Below are 6,846 nucleotides of genomic sequence, written 5' to 3' on the forward strand. Positions count from 1 at the left end.
TACTAAGTTATCGATTGTGCGTTGAGTTCCATGTTCAATATTTATAGACCAATGCTACGCTTGGTTGCATTACTTAACCTGTTAGTGTTATTCATCGTCTATTATTATTATAATTTTTATCATCATCATCATAATAATCATTGTATAATACTTATCCTGTGTTATGCATCAGGTTTGGAAGTTACATTTGTATATCGCAATGTTCAGTATTTTATATTCCATTTTATTATGTTGAATGATTTCATTGCAACTAACCAGATATCTGTTCATTTGCTACATTTTATGATAGGTCACTGTAAATGAGTTTTTCAAACATACTATAACATAATGCATTTACAGTGTCAGTGCAAGCTTAATACAGTATGAACATGTTTGCGTTGCTTCACTTGATCGGTGTTTGTACAGGTCTGTGATACATAACACTTTCACTAGTGAAAGGGTGCCAAACGATTGAATAAAATAGCTTGGAGACAGAAGTCAGAATATATATAAGTGCCACCCCAGTAAAGGCGGGTAGGGATACGAGTATAATACTTCACAGTATTTGTCGGGAGCGCAGAGTAAGGTTACCTTTATCTATCGTCATGTAGCTGCTATCACATTTGTGAACGTATCCATTGTGTGTTGTTGATCACTGCTCTGGTTTTACATCTTCAGTACGGTGATGCACTGCAGTTTCTAAAATGGCATCCATATATTTCTCGAGAGGGAGAGAGGGGGGGGATAATTTTTATGCTGCGATGTAAGCGGACCCTCTGTGTTACGTTCTGTAAACTCTCGTGTTTAGAGTGACTACACTCACGAGGTATTGTGTTCTTGATTTGGGCCAAATGATAGGGTAACTATCTGTACTGTGCATGAGTAGAGTGTTTTGTATCGTTACGCTTTTGTACTTCCAAGGGGTGTAGAGTCGGGACATACATAAAATGTGTATGTGATGTGTAACTCACGATCAAGGTGTGCATTTCGTTATGCTTTAAGATACACTGTGCGTGCTACCCTTTCCCAGTTTTATGCATGATCTTTGTATTGCGTAAAAATGTGCATTGCTTCGTGACTTTAGTGCTTTGCATTATTTCGTATGGTAACTGTTTTGTACTTACCTTTTCGATTGTGAATTCAATTGTAACCTGCACGCTGAACCATGTTATAATCTGTGGCAGTGCGGATTCTATCGCAGCTAAAGGTCTCCAGGTGTACGCTCAACGATTTATTATTATTATTTTGATTTTATCTATGTGCTTTATCAGTGGTTAGTGTGTTCTGTATTGTCTGGTATGGTGAGCGGCTGTGTGATTCACCACTGTCTAGGATCACGCTTTTATCACATAACCAACAGCTATTACCCTCCCGTATGAGTGTAGAGCTCATATATTGCCTGGTTTGTGGGTAATGCTGTGAAGTTACACACACATAAACACAAACTCCATTCCCTTGTCCAAGGGAAACATTAACATCTTGTCGTATAAGTGAAAAATTCTAAAACCGAGAGCGTGGCTCGAACTCGGGACCTCATATGTGGGATTCTGAATAGCTAACCACTGTACAATGTGTATGTGTGTGCGTGCGCGCGCGCGTACGTGTGTATGCGTGAGCGTAGTTGATCCGTTGGTTCTGCAGGTGAAATTTTCCTGACCGACCAATCTCAAGGTTTTCTTCCACCACAATGGGATACGGGGGTATCCCCCCTCCAAGCCTCTTGCCTTATCAAATACGGATGTTCATTTTTCCTCCGTCTTTTGTGCTCACCCAAGCATGATCACGCGCTCACTCATACGCAAACATTGTGTGTTTATTCACCTTGGTCTTTTGGATCACGTGTTGGACTCGTGATCGACAGCTATTTCCCTCCCGGAAGAGAGCTCAGAGCTCGTATGACCGATCTATGGGTAATGCTATGACCTTGCACACACACACACACACACACACACAACTCCCCGCCCACGAGAGTCGGAGTAACGACCCGAAGCGCAGCGATACCGAAATAATTTCGGCCCTGGGCAGGATTCGAACCAGGTGCTGACGCACCTCCGTGCTGACAGTCCAGTACTCTATCAACCGCGCGCGTGTGTGTGCGTGTGTGTGTGTGTGTGTGTGTGTGTGTGTGTGTGTGTGTGTGTGTGTGTGTGTGTGTGTGTGTGTGTGTGTGTGTGTGTGTGTGTGTGTGTGTGTGTGTGTGTGTGTGTGTGTGTGTGTGTCAGTTCTGAGCAGGTGGGTTTGTAACCATGTCACTCTGTGTTCATGTTTGTGAATGTCTGTTATGGATTTACCTCTACCCTGATTAATTAAGAAAATATACTTGGGTGCCAAGGCCAGTAATGAACGTTGCCCAGGGTTCTCATAGTTTTCCCCAGATGAAGACCACAGTCCCGGTTGCTGAAGTGGATAATTGAAGAATAAACTAAGAAAGTAATGAATAGGGAAGTTAATAACTTCATCGAGAATACAAATCTGATCATTTGAAGTTTTCCCGCCAAAACTACACTATTGACGTGGCTTATGATTTAAAAAGATCTCGCCAGCAGCCAACAAGCACAAGTGTGTGCACAATCGATGCACATCTCGCGTCATTTGTGGGCGTTTACCAGCGATCCTCGGAATCGGCTGATCGAGAGCAGTGTACCTCCCCAATCACTCACTCTCTCTCTCTCTCTCTCTCTCTCTCTCTCTCTCTCTCTCTCTCTCTCTCTCTCTCTCTCTCTCTCTCTCTCTCTCTCTCTCTCTCTCTCTCTCTCTCTCTCTCTCTCTCTCTCTCTCTCTCTCTCTCTCTCTGTGTGTCTGTCTGTCTGTCTATGTGGCCTAAGACCCGGTTTTAAAGTTGTTGTTATGAGCTTTAAATAAGTGGAGCTTCTATCTTTATGGACAATCTCACGTCTCTGTCTTGCGTTATCCTAAACTGCGTGTGCCGGTTTAGTTGGTTAAGGGTAATTGTTGTTTGGTTAATAGTCCGTCATTTTTTTTTTTTTTTTTTTGTCGGAAGTTGTAGAAAGATGATGGAGATATTTATGTAAGGTTATTGTTGTTTGAGGGTGTAGATACCAGATTAGGTAGTTATTGCGGGGTGTTGTGATTGGGCAGCCTATTAGTACATATATGTGATATTGTGAAGCGGCCTTTACAATGACAAATGGAGAGTCTTTTCCTGGCATGAGGTAATGTGTGAAGTGGGGAATGCCCTGTTTTTAGGCGTACTAGTGCTGTCAAAACGTCGGTTATATTGAGAAGAAGAAGGTCATGGATCCATATGGGATTTGATTACTTTATGGTGGTTTATTGAGTATTGTTCCCATCTTCTTTACCACATGTTAAGCATTGTCAATCGAAGAACTAGGAAATAGTCTTACTAACATTGGAGTGGAGACATCAGAAGAGGTGGATGCCACCCTTTGCGTCGACTTGTCAGCTTCTTCATTGTCGGTGATGCCTACATGAGATGGCACCCAGCAGAAGAATACAGATTTGAAGTGGGTAGAGGGCTGGATAATTCTTGAATAGCTTTTATGGACCAGTGGGTAATAAGACGTGAGAATGGAGATTGTAAAACACTTCATGGATATGATATAATTATATAGGATGCAAGTGGTGAGCTTTGTACAGGCTGGCAAAGCGTTCAGATCTGGAGATTGAGGGGACACAGCTGCATAACCCACTCCATTATTCGTGTGGGAACTATTGTTGTATATATTGATATCCGTTGAGTAGATAGATGGGAGTTTCTTGCTGTATGGCTTAAATTGGTGTTTGGTCTTTTGTTAAGTTGATTAGGGCAGTGCAGAAATGTATTTGAGGAAGTAACCATGGGCGATTTTGTTGGTAATTTCCATTGTAAATAACAGGTCTGCTATTCTTTCGCCAAAATGAAGGACACTGTATAAATATTTGATGAATTCTTAATGATTAGTTAAGGTTGCAATAGTGTGGGAGATTGTATTGGTAGGGTCAACTGAGAAGATTTTCAAAGAGGTGGTGAATATTTGCTAGATGATGGCTTAGTCATTTTTTTATAAAATAATGCAAAAATAAATCCTAATTATTACGCAATGTGATAAAAATGTCAATTGAAATATCGGTAGCTGACGAACTTTTCCTTAGCCGACCTTCAGCTGTTCTCGTAAGGCTGTGACGTCAATCTCGCTGTTTACATTCTGATGCATGCCATATGCGTGCACTATAAAATGCCGCCTTGCGCTGTCAACTTAATCAGTTACCTGTCATATTTCGTGTATTAGCAAGGTTTTATCAAGTATTTAGTTCGAAAAGGGCTTATTGTATTGCCGCAAATTGCAACAGTGATTCGACGAAACTTTCTGCTGCGGATGAAATTCATTTTCATTCTTTTCTAAAAGATTCTGTTCACAAAAAGGACTGGATTATTCGGTGCAGACGGCACGAGTTATGGAAGCCTGGATTGAAAGCGAAACTATTCGAAACATTAAAAAAATAAAAAAGTACACTCGGGACCCTGGCCTTGTCAACAAACACGAAGGCCATGGTGAAATATATCTAACATGTCTGCACGAGCCCGTTAACGATAGGGAATGGCTGAACGAAGGTAAAAAGCCCAGTTCACACTGTCAAAGTTATAATCAAATTTTCGTCCTTTCTCTTGTACAATGTAATAAAATTTAACAGTCTTTGACATTATGAATCTGGCACTTCTTGTAAATTATAAAGCAAGGTGTAGTAAAGCGTTTGACAAAGAACTGGCATGTAGAACTGGTTGACGAGGAATAGTAGCTACTACCAACACAGCATCATGCTTTTAGCTTTGCACTTGCTTCATAGATCCGCTTAGCAATCGTGCACCATACAACAGCCTGCTTATCATCTTGCTTTTAGGTTCAAAAGCACACAGAGAGTTTGAGCTCATAGTAACGCAGAAAGCACTCTCAGGGATATCGGTCAGTTCTCGCCTTGTCAACAAACATAAGCGCTGGAATCGTATCACAAGGTTGTGCGCTTCTTTGCTACCAAGTCCCAGCATTTTTCTTTTCTTTTTTCTTTTTTGTGTGATGTAATTTTACTACGGTAATTCAGACACAAGGGAGCTGAATTCATATTGAGAATGGTAGAATGCATGCATGGTGATTGAAAATTATCATTGTTAATTTTCCACTTTCAGACTGCTAATTACTGCCCTTCATTTCAAAGAAAAGTCATGTAAAAACCAGAAAACAGGAAAAAATAGAGAGGCACAATGGGCTATATCTTATCCCAGAGCCAGAGCAGGTGTTGGAGTGGCGAAGGTTGATTTAACATATGGTAGGTGTATGACGCATTATTGTGCTACATATTGCATCGAAAATGTAAAACGGCATAGGACTTCCTACTGTAGCAATGTGATAAATCCAAAATTAATACTTTCCTAAAAAATTTGTATTGTTCTGATAATATGACAAACTAAACAATAAAATGTACAAATCATAAATATCCATTTTGTATTTGCAGAATATATGCAGATTTTACTTGGTGAATTACTAAGGTTGCGTTCTGAATTCCATCATACAAGCTTGCAAGAGATACCAAACTTCAATCCGCTATGATAGTTCCTGAACCAGTCTGTTCCAAGTATGACATCTGACATCACCCAGAAACAAAGGTCCAGATTTAATCGTCCAACACAATGAACTCTTTTCATATACCAAGGACAAACATTACTCCGAATATAATTCCAAGAATCTGAACTAAAGTTATTGCTGAAGGGTATTTAAACCCTGTGTAATGTCCATCTGGCGCAGGACATTTTTTCCAAATCGGTCTCTGGTACACACTGGAAGGATCAGGCGATTTCATTTGTCCAGTCGTTGCCAACACTATTCCACTAAATTACGATAGGCAAGATACCTGTGCACCCTGAAAGAAATAATGGTACTAATATATGATTATTCATTTTGGTATAAAGCCATAAAAAATATGCGTTTTTACATAGTCTATTGTATATACCACAACAAAGTAATATCGTAGTACATTAGTAAAATCAGACCTAAAACCCACACCATATTTACCTCACATCCTTGTATATATACATGTCTTCAACTTTGTATTCAATTTGCTGAAGAAGATCACAGATAGTGATCGAAATACACTGAACTCTACTTTCGTCTCTTCTTTTCCGAAAGAGGGTTTTAAGTCTATTGCATTTATCCTTGTACCGTATCCACATTGGAACAAGAAAGGGTATCCAAATATGATCAATATTCTTCACTCGATGTAAAGTCACTTTCGTATTGCGTGCTGACCATGCTGAAGTTGTTACGTCATCGTATAATCTAGCGGTGGAAAATGTAACTACGACATTGAAAAGTTCGTCTGCTATCAGACACATGCTATTTTGATCAAATCAAGACTATAAAATGATAGAAACGTGCATTTTAGTGTTCTTACTTCTTCTAAGTTATATTTTCATACATAAAATAACAAAAAATAAAGAAATCCAAAACCTTCTCAGTTGACCTTTAAAGACGATAATCAAAATTGAAGAATAGTGACATCGACATCCTCTTGTTCGGTCTCCGTAAGGAATAGGAACGGATAAATGAATTGACGACAAATCAAATAACACTACTGTATATTGATACTTGTTTCTGACGATTTCTCACTGAAAACTATTTCCATAGAATAGATATACCTCCCATGAAAAAAAGGTGAAACTGTAAGTGACCTATGAATTTAATGAATTTAGAAATTTAGCAACACTTATCCCTTTTCGGCGATTTGTATATATATATATATATATATATATATATATATATATATATATATATATATATATATATATATATATATATATATATATATATATATGTATGTATGTATATGAGGTGAAACTGATAATCGTCCGAAACA

The 6,846-nt window shown here is 39.0% G+C and overlaps 1 long non-coding RNA gene across 1 annotated transcript; it reads left to right on the forward strand.

Annotated features, from left to right (window-relative positions):
• The first annotated feature begins 5,128 nt into the window (after positions 1-5,128).
• Positions 5,129-5,574, forward strand: LOC143021259 (uncharacterized). The gene is made up of 2 exons (XR_012965980.1): positions 5,129-5,262; positions 5,449-5,574. It is a non-coding gene; the product is annotated as an uncharacterized LOC143021259 (long non-coding RNA).
• Positions 5,575-6,846: the final 1,272 nt, after the last annotated feature.

Source organism: Oratosquilla oratoria, chromosome 41, assembly GCF_046742065.1.
Source record: "Oratosquilla oratoria isolate Oo_2021 chromosome 41, ASM4674206v1, whole genome shotgun sequence".
Classification (NCBI taxonomy): domain Eukaryota; kingdom Metazoa; phylum Arthropoda; class Malacostraca; order Stomatopoda; family Squillidae; genus Oratosquilla; species Oratosquilla oratoria.